Below are 27893 nucleotides of genomic sequence, written 5' to 3' on the forward strand. Positions count from 1 at the left end.
GGTGATGTGTAATGAGGCAGACTCGATTATGGAGCTGAAGGTGAAGGAACCCTTAGGGAGCAGTGATCATAATATGATCAATGTCACCCTGCAGTTTGAGAGGGAGAAGCTGGAATCAGATCTAGCAGTACCATTGACTAAAGGTAGCGACAAAGACATGACAGAGGAGCTGGTCAGAGTTGATTGGAAGGAGAGACAAGCAGGGAAGGCGGGGCAATAGCAATGGCTAGAGTTTCTAGGGGCAATTTGGAAGGCACAGCAGAAATTCATCCGAAGGAATGAAATATATACTGAGGGCAATGCCAGATGTCGCACAACACCAGGTTATAGTCCAACAGGTTTATTTGAAATCAGAACCTTTCATGGCGCTGCTCCTTCGTCAGGTGGAGCTTGTAATTTCAAATAAATGTTGGACTATGACCTGGTGTCGTGCGATTTCTGACCTTGTTCACGCCAGTCCAACACCTGCACCTCCACATCATACTGAGGGGACAGAGAGGGAAGATGGTTAAATGGCTAATGTAATAGCCCTGTTTAAGGCGGGAGGGAGACAGAAGACAGGAAATTATAGGCTGGTTAGGCTGACCTCAATCTATGGTTAGATTTTACGTCCACTATCAAGCAGAGGTCATGCCTGGTAATTCTGTTAGAATTCTTTGAAGAGGTAAAAAAGATGTTAGACAAAGGGAGCCAGTGGATGTGATCAATTTGAATTTCCAGAGGCCTTTAATAAAGTACCACAAGAAGGCTACAGAATAAGATAAGAGCCTATGGTGGTAGGGACAAGATACTGACCTGCAAAGAGGATTGGCTGACTGGCAGGAAGCTGAGATTAGGGATAAAGGAATCTTTTTCAGGATGGCAGCCGGTGACTTGCAGAGTTCCGCAGGGTTGGCGTTGGGACCACAACTATTCACTTTGTACATTAACGAAATGGACAAAGGAACTGAGGGCATCATTGCTAAGCTTGCAGATGACACAAAGATAAATGGAGAGACAGGTCATGGAAACAGATGGCCGCAGAAGGACAAATCCCTGAAAGTGGCAGGAGAGTTTGATAAGATCATTAAGAACACTTGCGGCACACTTTATGATTTAAGGCATTGATTATAAGAGGGGGAGGTTATGTTGAGCTGTTCAGAAACTTTTGTTGGGCTACAGCTGGAGTATTGTATGAAGTTCTGGCCACCACACTATAGGAAGAATGTGATTGCACTGCACTGAAAAGAGTGCAGAGAAGATTCACCAGAGTTTTGCCTGGGATAAAACCAAAAGGCAAAGGAGCAGAAGTTTGTCATTCAGCCTGTCAAGTCTGCTCCACTGTTCATGGCTGATCTGATAACCCTCATTTCTCCTTTCTTCAGTTTTCTCTTGATTCTCTTAATGATTAAAAATCTCTCCATCTCAGCTTTGAATGTGCTTAATGGCCAGCCTCAACAGCCCTGCGAGGTGTGGAATTGCACCGAATCACTAAAGGTAAAAGTAGTGACTGGAAGCAGGTAGACCTCAGAATATGCATTCCCTGATTGGGGCTGTTCATCTAGGCCAATCAGAGAGTCCTGGCTGACAGATATAAAAAGGAGTGTCACGGGTTCTGCTCACTCTGAGAGCTGGCTGTGAGGAAATAAAGGACGTCTTGGTTGTGGGATACCAGCCTCTGTGAGTTATTTAGTAAAGTTATCATAGTCCTAGTGGACCATAGGGCTGTTCTCTCATTGGAGAGAGATGACTGGCAGTAGCATAAACTGAGGGTTACCACGCCTCAGGCAAGGCGAGAGGTTGAGATGTAGAGTCCTTCATGGCAACCTCAGCCACTAAGACAATTGACACCATGCTGTTGGCGTCCCTCTACATTACAAACCATCCATCCAGCCAATTGAGCTAACTGAACCCCAAAGAGGTTCACTACCCCCTGAGAGGAAATAAAAGCCACCCTTTGTCCTATATAAAAGACTCCTTATTCCAAGATTCTGCCATCTGGTCTCAGACTCTCCCACAAGCGGAAACAACCTTTCCACATTAACTCTGTCAAGTCCCCTAACAATCTTGAATGTTTCAATAAGGTCATGAACAAGAAGTTTGCCAGGCACCACTTGTGAAGCTGGAAAGCAAGCCTCTGTTTCCGAAGGTATGCTTCTTCTTGTCAGTAGAACAGGACAACTTATCAGTTCTCTTCTTGGAAACAAAACTGCAAAGTACAGGAAAGCAGCAGCAAAACTGGTCCAAGTACAGTTCACATGATGAAGGAAATCTGCTGACTAAAGTCCTGAAGTCAAGCAATGATGCTTTCTGCACTCCTATTTCCATCCCCTCTTCTCCAGACTGAATAGAACTTGCTCTGATCTCAAGCCCTTAAAATAACCCAAAGGACAGTGTAGCTCAGTGAGTAGAGGGGTGACAGGTGAGCAGGACAGTGTGGGTCAGTGAGTACAGGGGTGATGGGTGAATGGGACAGTGCAGGTCAGTGAGTACAGAGGTGATGGGTGAATGGGACAGCACAGGTCAGCGAGTACAGGGGTGATGGGTGAATGGGACAGCGCAGTTCAGTGAGTACAAGGTGATGGGTGAACGGAGCAGTGTGAGTCAGTGAGTACAGGGTTGATGGATGAACGGGATGGTGTAGGTCAGTGAGTACAGGGGTGACGGGTGAATGGAACAGTGAAGGTCAGTGAGTACAGTTGCAACGGCTGAATGGGATCAGTGTAGGTCAGTTACTATAGCGGTGATTGGGAAAAAGGACAGTATTGGTCAGTGAGTACAAGGGTGATGAATGTAACTAGATTAATGTAGAATATCTGATTGGCATGAACAAATTGGACTGATAGGTCTGTTCCTGTACTGTACATCTTTATCACTCTATGACACTCGTAGTTTCAGAGCTTCCCCTCTCTGAAGCCTGTGCTCATTTGTTATTAATGTTGGAGACCCAGATGCTACAGTCTATATGCTCCATCCAGAGTTGGGTCGCCAAATCCACACATCTCCCTGAATGTCTGAAGCAGCTAACAGCACTACCTCCAGCAAACCTTCCCCAGCACCTCCACTAACATTTCAACAAAATAAGTCAGTCAGAAGCCCCTGAGCTACAAGTTAAGTGCCTGGTCTTTTCAAATAATACTTGAGGGGCTTCTTCGTGTTACTGACCACTTGATCAGCTGAGAGGGACAAACACAGGCTTTCAGTGGACAGGCACAGACCAAGTTTCAAAGACGTAAGTCAAAGCTCCTGTCCAACATGGAGCACCACATGGGAAACACCTGGAAGTGAACAACAGCCTGACACACACTATTTCATTGTTTCTGAGCTTCACGATGCCAGCATTTGATACACTAGGGAGACAAAAACCAAAGCCAGGGAAAGATACAGAGGGACAGAATGATTCACATTAAAGATAGAAACAGACAATTAATTAACTGAGAACATGTTGTGGAAATATGGGATAAAAAGACAGATGGGTGGGATTAACTGGAGGAGTGAGACCTTGGACAGTGCAAATCATAAGAACGAGAACACTAAATAAAGGCATTGCCATGTCGGCTGAAATGCTTCATTACATCAAATTCTGAATCTGCCTCACAGAAAAAGCCCAGACATCATAAACTGGAACTAGATGAGAGGCCAGAATGGAGAGCGGTGGAGACTATGCTCGTGTACTGCTCAATAAACTGGATTATCTCTCCAGGATGGGAGCATTGCAAGCCTTATCTAGTACGTTGCTACTCTACTTGCATGAGATAACTGCCCAGCAAGGGGAAATTTTCAGCCCATACTGTGAGTGACAATAAACGGGGCTCCCACCAATTTATGTCTCTGTACCTCCATTGCCGTAGAACAGGGTAAGGGGTTGTGTGTTGGAGAAACAACATGCATGGAGGAAATCACTTTAAATATGAACAACTGGCAGGAGTTTGGGTAATCGACAGAGAGAAACTGAGAGACTTTTCATGGACAGATGTGATGGCATGCTTGACATTATTAAAATAAACACATTGCCATACCCAATAACAATATAGATCAGTGCACACAGGAATGATGGATGGAAGGGATTTTGATGTGAGTTCGGATATGAGGGATGCACTATTGATTCAGATCTGCTTCTGCAGGTTTGAAGCTGGGAGTGTAAGCAACAGATTGTTGATATCATTAAGACTGTATTTCATAGCTCAAGGTTTAAATAGCAGATGGGATGAACCAGTGAAGTATATTCTGGAAGTGTTAGTGGTTAAAAGTAGGAATGGTTAGTGTATGGTATCAGGAATCAGCGCACAGCCAAAGGGATCACCACTGTTGTGATTCGTCTGTTTCAGCTTCAGATATTGGCTGAGGTGGGAGGGAGACAGAGGAAGGAAATGGAGTTGGTAAATAGACCAGAAGACAGTGACCGCCATGCTCTCAATACCTAAATAGCCCACGAGGGACACTGCCAGCAGCAAAGAGGGAGACAGTGAATGAACGAGTGCACTGATGCAGTTAGTAATGGTTTGTAGAGTCTCAGTAGGAACAGCAGCAAGGAGTGTAGAGTAAATGAAAAGAAGTAGTACAGTTGTATATGGTTTATGGAAATAATAAGTGTGGACAGTGAGATTTACCAGGCACACCAACGATAGCCAGGGTAGGATAACAAAAACATTGAATAATGCAACAAGCATATAGGATCCATACTGATAATGGCCGTTGATCATAATATCTAGAAAAATACCAAACATAATAGGATATACCCCTGTCCATTGTTGGAACATTCCAGTCTAATGTTCTCAAATTCTGATCCATTGTTGGAATATTCCAGTCTAATGTTCCCAGATTCTGATTTCTCTTCCTTCCTCTGTGTGCAGCTGCTGATCCCTGTAGATGGTGCTCCTGGTCATACTATGGGATAATACATTGAACTGAGCCCATTTATCATTAAAAGATGTAAATCCTCCACTGGGATAATTAGAATCCATGGTGACTGAAAATTAATCACAGTCAACGAACAAACAGGTTCAGTTAACCCGTTCCTTACATCAACTTTCATATCACACTAAAAGGGAACATTTACTCGGTCTGGATGGAATGGAGGGAGGATGCTAAGGTTTTGACCATAAATTGTTCCATCTTTTTAATATTTCTTCATTGTATTTGGGTGCAGTGCCAGAACACTGCAGCGTTGTATATGTTCTACTCTGTTTTAAAATGAGACAATGATAAAATAACAGACCAACTGCATAAAATGACTTGTCGGGAAATTTCTAGGGACTATAAACCAGGGTAGGGATATTTATTGTTCATTGACTTTGTGAAATGGCGTTATCAAATCCTTTCACAACCTTCAGACATCATTCAGAGCATCGAGACTGCTGCTCAGGGACAGGACAAAGCAATTCTATCCCCATGTGCCTGTTACAAAGGGATAGTAGGAGGTCATTCAGCCCCTCAAATCTGTTACACTCTCGAGACTATCACAAAGGAACAGAAAGAAGGCATTCAGGTTCTCGTGCCTGTTATAGAGGAACTAGAGGAAGGCATTCAGTCTCTCAAGACTGTTCCGCTTGCACAAGAGGAGGATGTTCAGCATCTCAAGACTCTTACACAGGAACAGGAGGAGGCCATTCAGCCCCTGGAGCCTGTTGCACAGGATCGGGAGGAGGCTATTCACTCTCCCAAGTCTGTTAGAGGGAACAAGAGGAGGCAATCAAGCCTCCTGAGTCTGTTACAGTCGATTAGGAGGAGGCCATTCAGCCTCTCAAGCCTGTTAAAGAGGAAAAGGAGGCAGCCATTCAGCCGTCGTGTCTTTTACACAAGAACAGGAGGAGGCCATTCAAACACTGGAGTCTGTAACACAGGAACAGGAAGAGGCCATTCAGCCTCTCTACATTGTTACACGGGAACAGGAGGAGGCCATTCAGCCTGTCCAGACTGTCAGAGAGGTACAGGTGGAAGCCATTCAGCCTCCCTAGTCCGGCATAACAGGTCAGGAGGAGACCATTTAGCCTCCCAATTCTGTTTCACAGAACAGGAGGCCATTCAGACACTCACATCTGTTACATACAAACAGGAGGAGGCTATTCAGCCTCTCAAGCCTGTTACATAGGAGCAGGAGGACTCTCGAGTCTGTCACAGTAACAGGAGGAGGCCCTTCAACCTCATGATTCTTTCACAGAGCAACCGAGCAGGCCATTCAGCCCCCAAGACTGTTACAGAGGCACAGGAGGAAGTCATTCAGCCTCTCGAGTCTGTTCAACTTGCACAGGAGGAGGACGTTCAGCATCTTGAAACTGTTACAGAGGAACAAGAGGAGGCCACCTTTCCTCTTGAATCATTTGCAGAGGAACAGGAAGAGGCCATTCAGTCCCTTGTGTCTGTTACAGAGGAACAGGAGGAGGCAATTGAGCCACTCAATCATGTTACAGAGGACCAGGAGGAGGTCAGTCACCCTTTGAGCCTGTTTCACAGTATCAGGAGGAGGCCATTCAGCCTATTTTTTCCTTTTACAAAGGATCAGGAGGAGGCCATTCAGCCTCTCCAGCCTGTGACACATGAGCAGGAGGAGGCCATTCTGCCTTTCAAGTCTGTTGCACAGGAGCAGCATTTAGCCTTTTGAGCCTACTTGACAGAAGGAAGAGCAGGATGCCATTCAAATTTGACACTGTTACAGCCATCAGGTGGAGGTCTCCCAGCCTCTTGAGTCTGTTAAAAAGAACATGAGGTGGCCAACCTGCTTGTTGAGCCTGTTACGCAGAAAAAGGAGGAGGCCATTCAGGCTCACAAGCCTGTTGGAGGCAACAAGGAAGAGACCGTTCAGCCTCTAAATTCTGTTCAACAGGAACAGGAGGAGGCCATTCAGACTTATGAATCTATTGCAGACCAACTGGATGAGGTGATTCACTGTCTCGAGGTTGCTACACATGAACGGGGAAGGCCATTCAACCTTTTGAGTCTGTTACACAGGAATAGGAGGAAGACATTCAAACTGTCAAGCCTGTTACACAGCAACAGGAAGAGGCCATACAGCCTCTTTGAGTCTATTTCACAGCAACAGGAGGAAGCCATTCAGCCTCCTGAGCCTGTTACACATGAACATGAAGAGGCCATTCAGCTCCCCAAGCCTCTTACACATGAACAGGACAGGTCTATTCAGCCTCTTAAGTCTGTCCCACAGCAGTAGATAGAGGCCATTAAGCTTCTCAGGCCTGTTACAAAGCTTCTCAATACTGTTACAGAGTAACAGGAGGAGGCCATTCACTTTCTCTAGCCTGTTACACAGGAACGGGAGGAGGCCCTTCATCCTCTAGCGTCTGTTACACAGGAGCAGCAGGATGCAATTCTGCACCTCGAGTCTTTCTCAATGGAACAGGATGGGGCCATTCAGGCCCTTGAGTCTGTTACAGTGCAACAGTAGAAGGCTATTCAACTTTAATCCCGTTTCACAGGAACAGGAGGAGGCCATTTAGATCCTAGAGTCTATTTTACAGCAACGGGAGGAGGCCATTCAGCCTCTCTATTCTGTTACAGAGGGACAGTAGAAGGCCATTCAGGGTCTCCAGCCTACTGCATAGAAACAGGAGGGAGACATTCAGATTCATGAGCCTGATACACAGGGGCAGAAGGTGGCCATTCAGCCTTTCAAGGCTACTAAAGAGCAACAGGAGGAGGCAATTCAGCCTCTTGAGCCTGTAACAAAGGAACAGAAGGAGGTCCTTCTGACTTTCAGCCTCTGGAGCCTGTTTCATAGGAACAGGAGGAGGCTATTCAGGCTCTCGAGTCTGCTACACAGAAACAAGAAGATGCCATTCGGCTTCTCAAATTTATCATACAGAAGCACAGCCAGTCAGGTTGCTTGCTCAATTGCAGAAGGGATAAAAAGGATACAACATTCTGATTTTCAGGATGCTTTACAGAAACAGGAGAAAGATTTTCAGTCAATAGAAGCTGCAAGGAATGTGAAGAGGCCATTCAATTCCTCAACCCCATTCCATAGGAGCAGCAGGAGACCACTCAGCTATTTGAGCTTATTACTCAGGAGCAGGAGGAGGACATCTATTTCACAAACCTGGTACACAGGAACAGGAGGCTATCATTCAACTGTTCGAGACTGGTACACAGGAAAATCTGGAGGCCAGCAAGCCTCCAGTATCCTGTGATCCAGGGACAGGAAGAGGTGAGTCTCTTCCCACCAGTATGATACACTTGGAGAGAAGGAGAATTGGCTTGTTACAAACAGAAAACCACGTACAAGTTGCATGAGTGGGCTATTCAATCCATGCTCCACCATTCAAAAAGATCATGGCGGAATTAATTGTGACTCCTCATTCCAATTTTCAGATCTTCCCCTCTCTGCAGCCTCTGGTCCATTTGGTGGTAAAGTTGCAGACCCAGATGTTGTAACTACAGTCACCATGACTCATCCAGAATGGGTCACCAAAGCCTCTGGTCTTCCTGAATGTCCACCGCAGCTTAAAACACCACCACCAGGAAACCATCTCCACTAAATTTCCAACACCAGAACTAAGTCAAATGCCACTCAGCTCCAAGTTAGAAGCCTGGTCCGAATCAATAACAGTCAATGGTATTCCTCATGTTCCTAAATACGTGATCAGCAGAGAGTGACTAACACAGGCATTCAGTGGACAGGCACAGAACAAGCTTTAAAGATGTGTCTCAAAGCTGCTGAAACCCACTGTTGAACATGGAGCACCGCACAGGACACCAGGAAGTGAAAGAAAATGCAAGCTATATTTGTTTTATTTGGACTGCTTCTGAGATTCTTAATGGTTGAACCCGATAGTTTAGGGTGAGCAACACCAAAGGCCAGATAAAGATACAGGGTAAATATTCAAGTTAAAACTGGACAGTTACTTATGAACAACAAGTTGCAGAAATATGGGGGTAGACAAGGGACTGGGACTAGCTGGTGGAGTAGTCTTTGGAGGGTTCGATCATAAGAATGAGAATATAAAATAAAGGCAATGCCAGATCAGCTGAAATAGTTAGTTATATCACAGTCTCAGTCCACCTCATACAGCCGAGACACCATAAACCCAGGTGAGATCTCAGGTCAGCATAGAGCACTGTGCAGACCAGGCTAGTGTACTGGTCAATACAACCGGGCAATCTGTTCAGTGTGGAACACTGTGCAGATCACAGCAGTGCATTGATCTATAAATCTGGACAAGATATCTGTCCACCATGGGGATCTGCATGGATCATAGCACTGCGTTGTTCTGTAATACCAGACTAGATATCTGTTCATCAGGGGAAGCCGGGCAGATCATTGCAGTGCATTGCTCGGTAACACTATGCCACTTCTCAAATTTTCTGGATAATGTTGTTTATAGAATGTTCCAGAGAATGTTCCAAACAATTTCCAGGTTCAGGAAAATGTCAGTCCTGCATTGTGTACTACCTAAGGGGAAGGAGCAGAGTTGCATTTTTTTTCAAATGTCATATGATTAAAGTGCATCATGATGCCATTCAGCCCTTCAAACCCGCTCTGGCATTCAATAAGATTGGGGCTGATCTGATGGTGTCCTGAGCTCCACGTTACAGGAACTTTCAGTCATTCAGCCCCCTGGGTTCCTGTCACTGACCAGACGACACTCGGACGCTTTCACTTTTTGCACCAGTTTTCTTCAAGCATATGTTCATGAGCCATTTCGCGTGAGAATGGACTCTCCAAACAATATATACTACATCAGGATGTACTTTTATGTAAGCACACTTTACACAGACCAACCAAAAACATATACTTATTTTTTGGTTATCAATATCCAATCAGAATTGTTAATTCTGGTTATTTCTCTTGTCTCACCTTATTGTATTCAGCCAAAGGAAGACTCTAAACACTTGTCTCATTATAAAATACAATTTCTAATGGAGAACCTTTTTTGCCTTCAGCCATTATCTTGACTGTTATCTGACTTGTAGTTTCTTCCTTGTTATCAAAGTTTTTATTGTTCATTGTCTTTGACTATTTCTGTCTGTAGCAGCTTCATAGTCTCCCACACTGTTGGATGGATGGCTGGTTTGTGATGCAAGGGGAGGCCAACAGCACAGTTTCAATTCCCCACACTGACAGAGGTATCTTGAGGGTCTCTCTTTCTCATCCTCACCTGTCGCCCGAGGTGTGGTAACCTTCAAATTAAACATCCATGAGTGGTCTCTCTCTAGTGAGACAGCAGCCCCATGGCCCTCTGGGACTGTAGTAATGTTATTCTATCACTGTTATTATTTTAAAATTTTCTCTACATTATCATTTCTTTTTCTATTGTGTTCCTGGATGTTCTGGACATCCACAGTTTCATTTTGTACCACTTGCAGCATTTTCACCCAGACTGCACGTTCCTGCCCACTCCCCGATAAACTTTGACCCCTTTGTTATTCATGAAACTATCTGTCTGCGCCTCAAAAACATTCAAAATCTCTGCATCTAAATCTGGGGAAGAGAGTTTCAAAGTCTCATAACACTCTAAGAAAATAAATCTCCTCATCTCTGTAATAAATTGAAGATAAAAGAAGATATAAAATGTGCCCTCTCACTGTACTTTGAATCAACTTTGTTGGAAGGATGTGTTGCAGCAGCCGTACCCAGCCTTACTGAGAACACATCGGAGGGCTGCACGTAAAGGCTTTTTTTTGTCTCTTTATCTGAGAAAACATATAATAACATTGGAAGCCATTCAGAGATGTTTCACTTCACTTACTCCTGGGTTGAAGGGTTTGTATCATGAAGGTTTAACAGGTTACCCTTGGAATGAGAGGTGATCTTGAATTATACAAGATCTTGAGGAGTGTTGATCAGGGGGACACTCCATGGCTGTCTGTATAGTCGAAATTTATTATTATTAGTCTTTTCACGTTTGTTTGAGGAAGCTTATTTCAGAAATAAACCAGTTATTTGCGGCTGACTAATGAAATCAGTTGGACTTTTTCCTATCACTGAACCTGACCCATTCTGAGACCTATATCACTGGTCATATTACCAAGCTGATAACATTTAAAATTTGTTGTGACCAGTGGAGACGTAGGACTAGAAAAGGAAACAGTGACCCCTCCAACCTTGGGCAGAACAGGGATCAGTAGAATTTTTCGAAGTGGGAATTTATTCAAGTGGGAATTCTCTTTCACTGAAGTTTGAGTGATGGGATCTTGAAATTATATCGAGGCTAACTTTGTTAGATTTTTTGATAGACATGTGATTCAGGGATAATGGGGCATTGACAGATAAGTTCAGCTGGGACCACAATGAGATGAGCCATGATCTTATTTACTGGTGGGGTAATGTCAAAGAGTCAAATTGACCATTTGTGCTCATCTGTCCTACGTTCTGATATTCCATTCAGCCCTTCGAGCCTGCTACTCTGGAGCAGATCAAGGACACTTCACTGGTTAGTTGCAGGTTGGAAAATATACTTGGAAAATCCAGGCTGGTCAGGAAAGCCCTACCCTCACAACCCCTCTTTACAGGCCTCCCCTCTCTGTACCATCAAACATGTCTTCCCCTCCGGTACATTGTCAGAATTTCACAAGGACTGTTCCCTCTGTGACACTTTCCATCACCCCAAACACTTTCCCACTGCCCCATGGCACCTTCCCATGAAATTGCAGAAGCTGCAACACTTACCCATTCACCTCTTCCTTCCTCACTGTCCAAGGCCCCAAACACAACTTCCAGATGAAACAGCATTTCACTTGTACTCTTTCAACCCAGTCTACTGTCTTTGCTGCTCACAATGTAGTCTCCTTTACATTGGCATGACCAAACAGAGACTGCTTTGAGGAACACTTCCATTTTGTCTGTAAAGTCAGAAGTCACACGACATCAGGTTACAGTCCGATAGATTTATTTCAAATCACAAACTTTCAGAGCACTGTTCTTTCATCAGATGAAGTAATTTCAAATAAACATGTTAGACTATGACCTGATGTCGTGTGTCTTTTGAAGTTGTCCAAGCCAGTTCAACATTGGCACTTCGACACTATGATTCTTACCTGGAGAAATAACCATTATCTTATAATTGCTTCTAATTTCAATAAACTATCTTGCTCTCATGCTAACATTTTGATCCTGGGATGCTGCAATATCCCAATGAAGCTCAACCCAAATTCAAGTAAAACCTCACTTTATGCTTTGGTACTTTATAGCCTGCAGGACTCAACATTAAATCCCATACCTCCACAGCCTGACTCCATTATGACTGTTCAGCATTTTTCGTACATTCGTCCTCCTGGTTTCTCCATTATCTTATCTTGTGTTTTGTTAATTGTGCGCTCATAGAGAGAATCCATCAGCCCATTCACACCTTAATTGACACCCATGTTATATCTGTTTCTCTCCCGCCACAATTAAAAGCCTGTATGGCTTTTGCACTGGCCTCCACACCTTCTGTTTCCCATCACACCTCCTCCACCTCTGTCAACGTATTAAAAAGACCAATTTCCAATCATTTTCAGTTCTGTAGAAGTGTCACGCTGGGCTTGAAGCATTAACTCTGTTTTTCTGTCTCTGCTGCCAGAACTGCTAAGTTTCTGCAGAACTGAATAGGCACAGAACATACTTTCAATAAAAACAACGAACAGTGATATTGGAAATCTGAAATAAAACCAAAAATTGCTGGAGAAACTGGGAACTTTGAAGAAGGGTCACTGGACCCGAAAGATTAACTCTGCCTTCACTCTACAGATGCCACCAGACCTGCTTAGTTTCTCCAGCAATTTCTGTTTTTGAACAAATATCAAAGATGTGTGTCAAAGATGCTCATACTCCCTGTCCAACATGGAGTGCCTTACACCGGGAAGTGAACAATAGCGCAAGTACACAAGTTCATTGGTTCTGAAAATACGTAAGGCTGGCATCACTGACACTATAGAGTACTTAATCATGGTCAGGGGCAGAAACAGAGAGAAACACATTCATTTTAAACACAGAAAATGGCATGACTGGAAGGGAAAAGATTCAGATGAACATGTTAAAGGGTTTTGAGGAATGTGACAAATTGGAGGTGTGACACCATGGAGAGACCCTCAGAAGAATGAGAATATTAAAATGGAACTGTTACCACATAAGAAACCAGTGTAGGTCACTGAGTACAGGGGTAGTAGTTGAATGGATCTCGGAGTGAATTTTGGGACAGGCAGTAAAAATGTATTACTGATATTGCAGTTCAAAACTGGGCTTCTATGTGGAGCTGTAGACCACAGCAGCAGCAGAAATAGAATTGTATTCGATCACAATCTGTAACTTTTAGCCCAGGATATTTGGTCAGTCTACCATTACTATCAAGCTGATCTATGGTTCAGTGACAAATGAAGGTGAACATACCAGGGCCAGAAGCATGTGTACCTAAAACTGATGGCAAACAGTTAAAGATATCACACTTACCTGCTGGCATTCAAAACGGCAGAATGAACATCTGATAGAGAGGGAAAAATGATCCCAAGACCAACAGATCATATCTGGACTCTGCAGTCTGCCACATCCAATCATAAATGGTGATGGGCTATTAAAGAACTCATTGGAGGAGGAGGCTCCACAAATTTCTTCATCCACGCTGATGGAAGAACCCAGCACATCAGTACAAGGAACAAAGCTGAAGTATCTGGACCATCCTCAGCTAGAAGTGTTCAGTGGGTGATCCACCTCACTCTCGTAATGATGTGCAAACAATCACAGATCTCAGTCTTCAACCAATTTGATTCACTGCACACAACATCAAGAAACAGCTGAACACAGTAGATACAACAAAGGTGGTGAGCCCTGAAACCATTCCTGCAATCAGACTGAAGTTGCACCCCGTGCCCCTGGGGAAGCTGTGAACTTCCAGCTCCAACTCTGACATTTATCTGACAATGTGGAAAACTGTTCAACTATGTCCAGTCCCTTAAGAGGAGAATAATTACAATCTGAAAAATTGCCACCCCTCAATCTCATAACGACAGTCAAATTGGTGGAAGTTCTTTTTGACAGAGCTGACTAGCAGCACAGAAATAACGTGTTCAGTGTGACTTCCAACAGGCCCCCATGTGGAGATTGTACTGTTGTAGAAATGTTACTGGATTACTAATGCAGACCAGGCTAATGCACTGGCAGCTGGGGCAAGTTAAAAATAATTGATAAGATAGTGAGATCTAAAATCTGATGTCACTTATAATGATCTTGAACACAATGTTGACTGTAAACATAATTTAGTTCACCAAAGACCTTTCAGGAAGCAAATCTACTGTAATAACAAGGTGTAAAGCTGGATGAACACAGCAGACCAAGCAGCATCATAGGAGCAGGAAAGCTGACGTTTCGGGCCTAGACCCTTCTTCAGACCCATTTCTGAAGAAGGGCCTAGGCCCAAAATGTCAGCTTTCCTGCTCCTATGATGCTGCTTGGTCTGCTGTGTTCATCCAGCTTTACACCTTGTTATCTCAGATTCTCCAGCATCTGCAGTTCCTACTATCTCTGAGCAAATCTACTGTGCTTTCTTTCAGGAAACACGTCTATTGTGCTTTCTTGGTCTGGCTTAAAAGTGACTCCAGACACACAGAAAAGTGTTGAACTCTCACATTTTATCTGAAACGATCAAGCAAGACACTCAATTATGTCAAACTGCTCCAAGGTCTAAAAGGATAAAACCAGTCAGAATGCCCAGCACTGGCTGAGGTAACATAAAAGGGAACAAAACACACAGACCTGTTGATCCTGCAGAGGCCTCTCCCAATGACTGAGAGCTTGTGAGAACATTTACATAACTTTCCCACAGTCTGCATGGAAACATCAGGAAAAGAGCAGGTCATTCAACCTATTCAGCCTCCCCAAGGCTGACTACCTTTTGAATTCACTTTTATGTTATGTACACATGTTCACGTTATGTACACATCCCTCAATGCAATCATCCATCGGACAAATATAAAATCGGAACTGTAGTAGACTGTTTGCTCCATCAAGCTTGCTCCCATTTTATGTTCAATGCCTTTGCTTCCACAGCTTTATGTAGTAGAGCATTCCAGAGGTTCACCATTCTCTGTCAGAAGACCTTCATTCTCATCTCAATGCAGAGTCGCCTGCTTCTTTCTAAGACGGTGGTTCCTTGTTTTAGACATCCTGCCAGTCCTGCTTCCAATCTGCCTCACTGTGTCAGAGCTTTCAGTATTTTCTAAACCTGATGGAATACAGGTCCAGTCAACCCAAACTCTGCTCACACAACAAGCTTGTCATCCCAGAGATCAGTCTGGTCATCCTTCGCTGCACTCGCTCAGTGTCAGGTTTGTTCTTTGTTAATGGGATGAGAAACATATTGCCTTCCCTTTCTTTTCAGCTTCTGCAGGAACAGTTCCCTCCGTGACACCCTGGTCCACACTTCCTTCGCTCCCAACCACCCCACAGCCTCACGGTACCTTCCTCTGCAAATGCCAAAGGTCTAACACCTGCCCATTTACCTCCACCCTCCCCAGTATCCAAAGGCACAAACACACCTTCCAGGTGAAGCAGCACTCCACCTGCACTTTCCACAATATAGTCAACTGCATTCACTGCTCACAATGTGGTGTCCTCTACACTGAGGAAGCGAAGCATTGACTGGGTGACCACTTCGCAAAACACTTGCATTCTATCCGCAAAAAAGACACTAAGCTTTCAGTTGCCTGCCATTTCAACACCCCACCCTGTTCCCTGGCCAGCATCTCTGTCTCAGGCTTGCTGCAGTGTTCCAGAAAAGCTCAGCAAAAGCTGGAAGAACAGTACCATTTTTTTCTGCTTGGGGACCCTGCAGCCTTCTGGACTCGATATCGAGATTAATAACTTTTAAGGCTTGAGCTCTCCCATATCCTTACCGCAACCCCCACACTCCAAGCCTTGTTATCCCATAGTCTGCTATTACATACCACCCATATGGTGGCATGGTTGCTGGCACTGCTGCCTGACAGTGCTAAGGACCTGGGTTCAATTCCACTATCTGGCCACTGTCTGTGCGGAGTTTGCACGTTCTCTCCATCTGTGCCTGTTTCCTGCAGACAGTCCAAAGATGCACAGGTTAGGCGGATGGGAAATTGCCCATAGTCTCGAGGGATGTGTAGGCTAGGTGGGTTACCTATTGGAAATGCAGGGTTACAGGGATAGGATAGGATGGTGGATCTAGGGGGGAATGCCAAACTCATACCAAAATCCCCTCCATCCATCATCTTCTGCGCACTGATCTATATTGTTATTTGGTCTGGCAATGCCTTTGTTTTAAAATTCCCAAAATCATCATCACATCTGTCCATGAAATGTTCTTCAGCCTCTCTCTGCATTTATCCAAACACCTGCCAGTTGTTCATTTTAAAGCTGATTTCCTCCGAGCCTGCTCTCTCTCAAACAATGATTTTCACATCTAACGCCCCAATCACATGCACCACAGGCACACAGAACTCCTTGCCTCGTTCTGGTGCAATGGAGATACAGAGAAATGCATTTGTGGGAGACCCATTTATTGTCGTTCACACCATGGGCTGCAAATTTCCCTGTGCTAGGCAGTTATCTGGTGCAAATATAATAGCAATATACTGGAAAGGCTTGCTATGCTCCCCATGCTGGGCAGGTAGCCCAGTTTCCTGAGCAATAAACTAGCACAGTTTGTGAATATCTCCATGCTGAGCTGTCGTCTTGTCCCAGTTGATGTGTCTGGGCTGGTTCTGAGGCAGATTCAGAATTTGATGTAACAAACGATTGCAGCTGATCCAACAATGCCTTTATTCAATGTTCTCATCCTTGTGATTTTGGATCCTGCCGGATCTCATTCCTCCAGTTAGTCCCACTCCCCTGTCTTTTTTCCCATATTTCCACAACATGTTCTCAGTTAGTTAATTGTTTCTATCTTTAATGTGAATCTTTCTGTCCCTCTCTGTCTTTCCCTAGCCTTAGTCATTGGTTCCCTAGTGTGTCAAATGCTGGCATTGTGAAGCTCAGAAAAAATGAAATGTGTCAGACTGTCATTCACTTCCTCGTGTGCACCATGTGGTGCGCCATGTTGGTCAGGGGGTTTCAACAACTTTGAGACACATGTTTGCAACTTGGTCTTGCCTGTCTGCTGAACACCTGTGTTTGTCCCTCTCAGCTAATCATGTGGTCAGTAACACGAGGAATACGCCTTGAGTAATGAAAGGACCAGGCATCTTGTAGCTGAGGGTCTTCTGACTGACTCTTGTTATTGAAAAGTTAGTGGAGGTGCTGCTATAAGTGTATTTATTTATATCTCTATTGCAACAAAACAAAGCAATGCATTTGTGTGGCTGTGCTGAATGTGATGGCAGGGGCAGGGCAATGGTAGATGTGAAAACCATTGCTGAAAGAGAAACTGCTCAGAGGAAAAAAGTTTAAATATGAAAAACTGACAGAGGTTTTGGTAATTGACAGAGACAGAGACTGAGGGAGATTTCATGGGTAGACATGATGATGTGCTGAGAATAGTAAAATAAAGTCATTGCCAGACCCAATAACAATATAGATCAGTGCGCACAGAAATGACAGATGGATGAGATTTTGGTGTGAGTTCTGACTCAGTATTGACTCAGATTTGCTTCTGCAGGTTTGAAGCTGGGAGTGTCAGCAGCAGCTTATTGACATCATCAAGACTGTACTTCATAGCTCAAGTTTCAAATAGCATATAGGTCAATCCAGTGAAGTATATTCTTGAAGTGTTAGTCACTAAAATTAGGAACGGTATGGTCTCAGGAATCAGCTCATGGCCAGAGGGACCACCACAGTTGTGTCTCATCTGTTTCAGCCTCAGATATTGGCCAGGAATCGGAAGGAGTCAGGGGAAGGTAATGGAATTTGTAACCAGACCAGAAGACAGTGACCTCCACGCTCCCAATATTTAAATAACAAGGGCAGTGATACAATGCATCATGGTTCACATGGATAAATGAGTGCTATTCTAGCTGACAGTCAGTGACTAGTGGTGTGCCTCAGGGATCGGTGTTGGGACTGCAATTATTTACAATTTATATAGATGATTTGGAGTTGGGGACCACGTGTAGGGTGTCAAAGTTTGCAGATGACAGATGAGTGGCAGAGCAAAGTGTGCAGAGGACTGTGAAACTTTGCAGAGGAACATAGCTACATTGAATGAGTGGGCAAAGGTCTGGCAGATGGAATACAATGTAAATAAATGTGAAGTCATACATTTTGGTAGGAGTAATAGTAAAAACGGTTATTACTTGAATGGTAAAAAGTTGCAGCATGTTGCTATGCAGAGGGACCTGGGTGTCCTTGTGCATGAATCACAGAAGGTAGGTCTGTAGGTACAACAAGTAATTAGGAAGGCAAATGGAATTTTTTCCTTCATTGCTAAAGGGATTGACATTAAAAGCAGAGAGGTTATGTTGCAGCTGTACAAGGTGCTGGTGAGGCCATACTGGAGTACTGTGTGCAGTTTTGGTCTCCTTACTTGAGAAAGAATGTATTGGCACTGGAGGGGGTGCAAAGGAGGTTCACTAGGTTGATTCCGGAGTTGAGGGGGTTGGCTTATGAGGAGAGACTGAGTAGATTGGGATTATATTCATTGGAATTCAGAAGATTGAGGGGGGATCTTATAGAAACATATAAAATTATGAAGGGAATAGATAAGATAGAAGTAGAGAGGATGTTTCCACTGGCAGGTGAAGCTAGGACAAGAGGGCATAGCCTCAAGATTAGAGGGAGCAGATTTAGGACTGAATTGAGAAGGAACTTCTTCACCCAGAGGGTTGTTAATCTATGGAATTCCTTGCCCAGTGAAGTAGTTGACGCTACTTCAGTAAACATTTTTAAAGAAAAAGTAGATTTTTTTTGAACAATAAAGTAATTAGGGGTTACGGTGAGAACGCGGGTAAGTGGATCTGAGTCCACGAAAAGATCAGCCATGATCTTATTGAATGGCGGAGCAGGCTCGAAGGGCCAGACGGCCTACTCCTGCTCCTAGTTCTTATGTTCTTATGAAACTGAGTAGGTCAACGTAGAAACATACAAGGGAAACTGCCAGAAGCAAAGAGGGTGAGAGTGAATGAAAAAGTTCACTGATGCAGTTAGTAGTGGTTTGTAGAGTGAACATCTAGATGCAGAGTCTCAACACGAATAATAACAGTAGCAAGTAGTGTAGAGTAAATGATATGAACAATTATACATTGTTCGTAGAAATAATATCTGGAAAGTGAGACTTACCAGGGACAGAAATGATAGCCAGGATAGGATAATAAAAATTTTGAATAATCAAAAGTGCATATAGGATCCGCCATGATAGTGGCATCCGATCATAGTATGTAGAAAGATACCAAACATTCCAGGATAAACCCCTATCTGGTGTTATAACATTCCAGTCTATTGCTCTCAGATTCTGATTCATTGTTGGAACATTCCAGTCTAACGTTCTCAGATTCTGATCTCTCCTCCGTCTCTCTCTGGAGCTGCTGATCCCTGGTAGTGCTGTTGGTGATGCTTAGCTCATACAATAGGAAAACACATTGAACCGAGCCCATTTATCATTAAAAGATGGGAACCCTCCACTGGGATAATTTGAATCCACAGAGACTGACATTAATCACAGTGACTGAACAAACAGGTTGAGTTGGCCCCTTCCTTACATCACTTTTCATATCACAATAAAAGGGAACATTTACTCAGACTGGATGAAATGGATGAAGGTTGCTGATGCATGGACCATAGTCTTTCAATTTTTTAATCTTTCTTCACTGCATGTGGGAGCAGTGCCAGAACACTGCAGAGTTGCATATTTCCCACCCTGTTTATAGAAGGAGACTGGGGTAAAATAACAGACCAGCTTCATAAACCGACTGGTAGGGATATTTCTAGTGACCATTACCCCAGGTAACAGTATTTATTGCCCACTGACTTTGCAAGATGCTGTTCCTATTTTAAGTGTCCAGTTCACAAGTCCTTCCATAACCCTGAGAGATCATTCAGACCATTGAGACAGCTGCTCAGGAATAGGTTGAAGCAATTCTGTCCCCATGGGCCTGTTGGAGAGGGATAGGAAGAGGCCATTCTGTCCACATTAGCTTATTCCCACTTTAAGAGGTGGAAAGCTGGAATGTTGGCACATTTTGCAAAGGTAATCATTCAAAACATAGAGAAGTGTTACTGCAGCTGTACAAGGTCTTAGTGAGAGGACACCTGGAATATATTGTGTTGTTCATGTTTCTGTAACTGAGAAGAAAGGGACTTCCATCAGATACAGTTTAACGGCTGCTCATCATTGACGGGATGCTGTTTCATCTAACGTATCGAACCTGTTACAGAGAGACAGGAGGATGCCCTTCTGCGTCTCGAGCCCGTTACACATGAAAGGGAGGAGGCCATTCAGTCTCTCGAGTTCCTCTGAAGTCTGTTACACAAGAAAAGGAGGAGGCCATGCAGCACCCCTGACACTGCTACATTGGAACAGGAGGAGGACATTCAGCTTCTGTGACACAGGATTAGAAGGAGGGCATACAGCCTTTTGTGCTTGTTACTGGTGAGAAGGAGGAGGCCATTCAGCCTCTCAAGCCTGCGATACAGGAACAGGAAGAGATCATTCATTGTCTTGAGTCCTTTATATGGGAAAAGAAGGAGGCCACTCAGCCTCTCAAGATTGTTACATAGGAACAAGAAGCCATTCAGCCTCTTGAGCCTGTTACACAGGAACAGGAGGAGGCCATTTGAACTCCCAAACGCGTTACAGAGTAATAGGAAGTCATTCAGCTTCTCAAGCTTGTTACAGAGGAACAGAAGGAGGTCCTTTAGCCACTCAAGTCTGTAACAGGGGAACAGGAGGAGGTCATCCACCTATTGAGCATGTTGCAGAGGAACAGGATGAGGCTATTCAGCCTGTTGAGCCTGTCGCACAGGGACTGGAGGAGATCATCCAGCCTCTCATGTCTGGTTACACTGGAAGAGGAGGAGGCTTTTCAGCCTCTTGCACAGGAATAGTGGATGCCATGCAGCATCTCGAGTCAGGAATGATTGATGAACAGGATTTAGTGTGAGTTCAGATGACAGAGAGTATTGATTGAGGTTTTGTTCTGCAGCTATGTAACTGGGAGTGGGGTCAGCAGAGTATTCGACTCATTGGGCTGAATCTTACAATAATCTGGCGGTGTCATTTTCATTGGATTTGATGGATGGGTTTCTCTCTGGGAGGCCCAGTTGGTTTTCTGGTACTACCTTCATTAACTACCTACTCCATCTATGGCATCTATTTCATTCAATGTCAGCCCAATTCTCCCACCCATCATGGCTGAAGGTACTCAACATCACCCGGATGCCCTTGGATATTCCAAGATTCTTGGCACTGATGCCATCTTTAAAATACCAATGGGCACATAGTCGTGCTTTCTTGCTCCAGAGCTGCTCTGCACAGTTCACCCAGAGCATGGCAGATAAGGGGGAATTGCATCACAATTTGTTGACAGGGGCACAGAGGTCCTGGTGGATAGGCTAGTACAGAGGAGGGCCATTCTCTTCTCAGAGGAGGCCACTCCTCCAGACCCACTGATAACCTTCCATTCAATCAATCATCAATAACCTTGCTGTACCTGGATAAGTGCCATCATATTCTCTCTGCTTCCTCACACGCACTGCGTATCTGTTATAGCACCTACCTCCGAACAAGATTCACACTCCACCACTCTCACGACTGCATGCAGCACGATCCCTCTCTCTTTCTCTCTCTCTATCCCTTGCCTCCAATGTATCCCCTACACAAATAACCCTGCGTGGATTCGACATTATTAGCTGTCTCACTTCAGACGCCTCATCGTTTCCCCCTCAGCTACACCAGCACTAACAGCAGGGCCACTCAATTTCACCCTCACTCACTGCCTCCCTTTCTCTCATTCCAGGAGAAATAGCCTGTAATAGGACAGAAAGGGCCAAACGTGGTGGCAGAGTACCTGACATCCATTCCCTCAACCCCTCCTCTTCTATTTGGAGAGGACCCTGGTATGAGCTGGAGAGGATCAGAACGATTCGTGTGGAGATTCCGAAACATCCACATCCCACCAACCGAGTAAATAGCAATGTTCAGTAAAGGGTAATTCTCGCTTTAAACCCACTGTCAGTTCCATTTCCACCTGGCACAACTTAGAAGCCATGGCCCTGATGCCATCTCCCTTTTGTATTGAGCTGGTACAAATGGAATCTCCACAATCTCAGTGGGCAGGAGGGTGGGCTCACAACACATCGTCTCCACCAGCTCCCAGGAAGAGTGTACAGAGGCTCGTTTCTACACCTCCTCCTGTAAACAGCTTAGATACTGAACCTAATCTGCAATACTTACTCCTCTCCTCACTTGTCCTGACATCTTCAGTAATCTCTTTTCATATACACCCAGCGCTCCTGCTCCTGCACGCCCTTTATAATGGTACAGCCTGTTGTATGTTACCTTTTGATGTGCTTCCTACCAAAGTGCATCACCTCACACTGCTCTTCATTGATCCGCATCTACAATATACCTGAACAATACACCAACTTGTTTCTGTCCGGTTGGATTTCCATACTTCCACACAATTTACAATTCTTCCAGCTTTGGTCTCTGCAAGCATTGAAATTGCGCTATCGTTACACTCCTCCAGAACCACTCATATGAGCAAGCGCAATACTGACACATTCGCTACAAAGCAACAGAAATACTGATGCGCACCAGACACAGCAAGTGAAATATTGAGAAAATCACCATGGAGCAAAATAAATACTGGCACATTCCCCATGTCTGTATGAATGTCAGTGTGTTAGTGCGTATATCTGTGTTTCAGTATTAGTGTGTATGTATCTGTGCATATGTGTATTTATATGTGTGCATCTGCATTTCTATATTATTGTCTGTGTACCTATGTGTGTGTATTTATCTGTGTCTATTTGTGTTTCTGTATTTGCGTCTGTGTATTTATGCATGTGTGTTTGTGTGTATGTATATGTCTGTATTTGTGTGTCTGTATTCTTCTCCCCATGTATGGATGCCTGTATTCTTCTCTGCGTGTATCTGTGTGTCGGTATTTGTCTATGTGTGTATCAGTATGTTTGTATTTGTCTCTGTGTGTATCTGTGCCTATGTGTATTTATGTCTGTATCTGTGCGTCTGTGTTCTTCTCTGTATCTGTGTCTGTAATTGTCACTGTGTGTATCTGTGTACCTGCATTTGTCTCTGTATATATCTGCATGTCTGTATTTGTCTCTGTATATAGCTGTGTCTGTATTCATCCCTGTGTGTGTATGTCTGTATCTGTGTGTCTGTATTCTTCTGTGTACCTGTGTGCCTGTATTCGTGTTTGTGTGTATATGTCTGTACCTGTGTATCTGTATTCTCTGTGTGTTTCAGTGCATCTGTATTTGTCTCTGTGTGTATCTGTTTTTGTCTCTGCATATATTTGTGTGTCTGTATTCTTCTCTGTGTGTATATGTCTGTATTCGTCTCTGTATACATCTGTTTCTGTGTGTCTGCATTCTTTTCTGTGAGTATCTGTTTGTATTCGTCAGTGTGCATCTGTGTCAGTATTTGTCTCTGTGTGTATCTGTGTCTGTGTGTATTTATATGTCTGTATTAGTCTCTGTGTGTATCTGTGTGGTGGCAGAGGATGGTAACAATCAGGCACTGAGTCTGGGAGGGAGAGGGGGAGGGCAGCACTCAACAGCACCATCCAAACTGACAGCATCATCAACACAGACACACACACACAGACTAGGCTGTTGCAGGAGGATTATAATTGTACTGAGGCCCGCAGAGTGGAAAATGCTCATGTAGAGAAATGCCTGCTCCCTCTGCATTATTCGTGACACATTACTCATTCTTGGAATGAAGACCTTATAGAGTCACAGTGTCATACAGTATGGAAACAGGCCCTTCACCCAACGCATCCGCACTGACCAGACAGCCCAGTCTGATGTAGTCCCATTTGCCAGCATTAGGCCCATATCCCTCTAAACCCTTCTTATTCATATACCTATCCAGATGCCATTTAAATGTTCTCATTGTACCAGCCTCCAACACTTCCTCTGGCAGTTCCTTACATGCATCATCCTCTGCATGATAAAGTTACCCCTCAGCTTGCTTTTAAGTTTTTCCCCACTTACCTTAAATGTATGCCCTTTTGTTTTGGACTCCCCCACCTAGGAAGATAACCCTGGCTATTCACTGTATACATGCCCTTCATGATTTTATAAACCTCTACTAGGTCATAACAGTTCAGGCCTGAGAACAAGAGATACTCATATTGAAATATGTATAATCTTGATATGAGTGTATCAGGTGTGTAGGTGATGGATGTTTCCTCTTCTATGGGAGACTAAAACTAAGGATTCAATTTTAAGAAAACAATGCATCATTTTAACACAGATATAATAAAGACATGGATTAATTGTACAAAAATTATGTACATATGTTCATACCTTCAAATTATAAATTATAAATTGCTCCTACATGGAGCAGGGAACAAGGATGGAGACACGCAGTCCGCAAAATGTTCAAGGAGACCTCACATGGTCCAGTATGATGGTCGGATAACACTATTGCATGTTCCAGCTCAGAGATGGAGAAAATATAACCTGCCTGAAAAACAATGGCCTATTGCTCCCTCTCGTTCTTTGTACCTCCTCACAGCAGCGTATGAGAGCAGAAAACCCAGTAGTCATCTTTACCACTTGTGGAGGATTCCCATTGACGATTCATTAGAATTTCCCTACTGCTTAAAGCAAAGGCAATTCAGCCAAATCTGACAGTTCCAGGAAGAAATCCCCTTCCCAGCAACTTGTGTCAGCAGAATAACTTTAGAGGCAGAATATGATTTGGGACAATTTCATTTTTCCTTGTGTCGTGAGTTTAACTATTGTTTGGACAAAGCTCTTTCATGCTGATATTCTGCAGAGTTTTAACTTTATCTGTTTATCTTCAGACACGTGTGTATGTATGTGTCCGTGTGTGTGTGCACATTTCTGTGTATCTCAGCATTTATAGAAAGATAAATATTGATGTACATATTTTAAATGTCCAAACTGTTTGTCATTTATCTTTCCATCATAACCTGGCTAACTTTGGTTTGGTTATAGATGAGCTACTTTTACAAACTTAAGATATCTGACTAACTTGTCCCTAACACTGAAGCTAAACCAGTCTGAGACCTATGTAAGTGTTGTTAAAGTGTACATAACATCCATGCAACAGCAAAGCTAGACACCGCACATTTTCACAGTACAAAGAGAAGTTCATTCAGTACCTCAAGCTGGTATCACATGCATATAAGGAAACCATCCAGCCTATTGAAACTATTGGATAAGAACAGGGATAGGCCATTCAGTTCCTCCTGCCTATAACACAGGAAGAGAAGGAGCCTAGTCAACATATGTTAAACAAGAACCAGGGGTTGCCCAATTAGGTCATTGAGCCTTTTCTATGAGACGAGGAAGAGGATATTCACCCCTCAAGGCACTAACGCAGGAATGGGAAGCGGCTGTTCAGCCTCTCAAGCCTCTTACACAGAAATAGGAGGATGTCATTGATGCTCCAACGTGACAAACCAATGAAGAAGAGACTGCACAGATAGACTGCTCCATGTTTTCCTCCTGGCTCCATCGCTAATGGCACACAGATGTTACTTTAATGTGGTTTGCTGATGGTGAGGAGGGAAAGTGGAAGGTTTGTGCCAAGTTTCACGGAGGCATCTTCCACCTCTGAGAAGACAGATTGCTGTTCTCAATGGAGGTCATAAGCTGGTGGAAATGGCTAACTCTTTCAGAAGTACTCGGGGATATGGCTCATGGAATCATCGCATTTACAGTACAGAATGATGTCAATGACTCATTGTGTCTATATGGGCTCCTGAAAGAGCTATCCAAAAAGCTCAGTTCTCTAGCCCTATCTCGGCAGCCCTCTAATTGCATCACACATCTGGTACAGCAACTTACTAACCTTAAATACAATGGGTTTTTCAAGTACTTCATCTTTATAATTCTATTTTCCCATAGTTCCTCAATTTCACCGGTTAACCTATTCCCTAATATTTCTGGAAGTATTTCTGTTCCTTCCTCTGTGGAGACAAAACCAGAGTATTCACCTCACCAGACACAGATGGTCTCTGTTACTTTGTGAATACATCAGACAACCGCACTCTGGCGCATGATGGATTTGTCACGCACTCCTGCCTGAAGAGTTCCATAGTCAAACTAGTTCACTTCAAGGTGAGTTTCAGCACAATCCTCTCCGCTGGTGTGAGACTACAGATTACGCTGAAGTTGGTGACACAGCTCTGTGAACTCTTCATTGTTGAATCAAACTGGCTTCACACTTTGCACCTGGAATAGGTACAACAATGGTAAATAATCCTAATCATCATCATTCATTGGCAGTCGCTTGCAGATAAGAACAACCTCTCTTCCACTCACAGGGTGAGTCCATAGGTGCGTGTATAGACTGATGTGGCTTCTGTAGACTCTGTTGCAATTGGGGCATAAACTAGTCATAGGAAAGAGTGGGAGGGCTGCTGGTGTGGCAGTGTGCTCCTTTCACTGTTTTTCCCTGGCTTCCGCACATTTCCTGACGGATGTGTGTGATGCATTCCCGAATTGTCCTCCTGCACTTTGGACAGTCTCGGGCCAGTGATTCCCAAGTGCTGGTGGGAATGCCACACTTCTGCAGTGAGGCCTTGAGGGTATCCCTGAAGCATCTGTCCATCTGGGGCTCACCTGCCATTTTAGAGCTGGGAGTAGAGCACATGCTTGGGGAGTTTTGTGTCAGTCATACGAACAACGTGCCCAGCCAATCACAGCCGTTCAAGAGACATCAGTGCCTCGATGCTGGGGACATTGACCTGGTCGAGGATGATTGGAAATGCAGGGGAGGCAATTGCCTAGTGGTATTATCGCTGGACTATTAATCTAGAGACCCGTGTACTGATCAAACTCCAGACTTGAATCCGCCATGGAATCCATCCATCTGTACAGGAAGCAAGGGAAGAAATTGCTGCGCCTTTGGCAATGATTTTCACGTCCTCACTGTCCACTGGAGTATAACCAGATGATGGAGGGTGGAAAATGTTATTCCCTTGTTCAAGAAAGGGAATAGGGATAATCCTGGGAATTACAGGCCAGTCAGTCTTACTTCTGTGGTGGGCAAATTATTGGAGAGGATTCTGAGAGATAGTATTTATGTTTATTTGGAAAAACACAGTTTGATTAGAAATAATCAGCATGGCTTTGTGAGGGCAGATCATGCCTCACAAGCTGTATTGAATTCTTTGAGGATGTGACAAAACACATTGATGAAGGTAGTGGAGTGGATGTGGTGTATATGGATTTTAGCAAGGCATTTGATAAAGTTCCCCATGGTAGGCTCATTCAGAAAGTAAGGAGGCATGGGGTCTCGGGAAATTTGGCTGTCTGGATACAGATTTGGCTGCCTAGTAGAAGACAGAGGGTGGCAGTCGATGGAAAATATTCAGCCTGGAGTTCGGTGACCAGTGGTGTTCCGCAGGGATCTGTTCTGGGACCTCTGCTCTTTGCGATCTTTATAAATGACTTGGATGAGGAAGTAGAAGGGTGAGTTAGTAAGTTTGCCAATGACACAAGGTTGGTGGAGTTGTGGATAGTGTGGAGGGCTGTTGTTGGTTGCAACAGGGCATCGACAGGATGCAGAGCTGGGCAAAGAAGTGGAAGATAGAATTCAACCCAGAAAAGTGTGAAGTGGCTGATAGTAAAATGTAGGATATGCAGGGTAGTTTGATCTTAGAGTAGAATAATAGGTCAGCACAACATCATGAGCCGAAGGGCCTGTACTGTGCTGTACTGCTCTGTGTTCTATGTTCTATGTTCCATGTTCTATATCCTCCTTCGCTGTCTACTATGCCTCCAATTTTGGAAGGTCGAATTTGAATGCAGAATACAGAGTTAATGGCAGGATTCTTGGCAGTGTGGAGGAAGAGAGGGATCT

Source organism: Rhincodon typus, chromosome 14 (assembly GCF_021869965.1).
Source record: "Rhincodon typus isolate 14 chromosome 14, sRhiTyp1.1, whole genome shotgun sequence".
NCBI classification, from domain to species: domain Eukaryota; kingdom Metazoa; phylum Chordata; class Chondrichthyes; order Orectolobiformes; family Rhincodontidae; genus Rhincodon; species Rhincodon typus.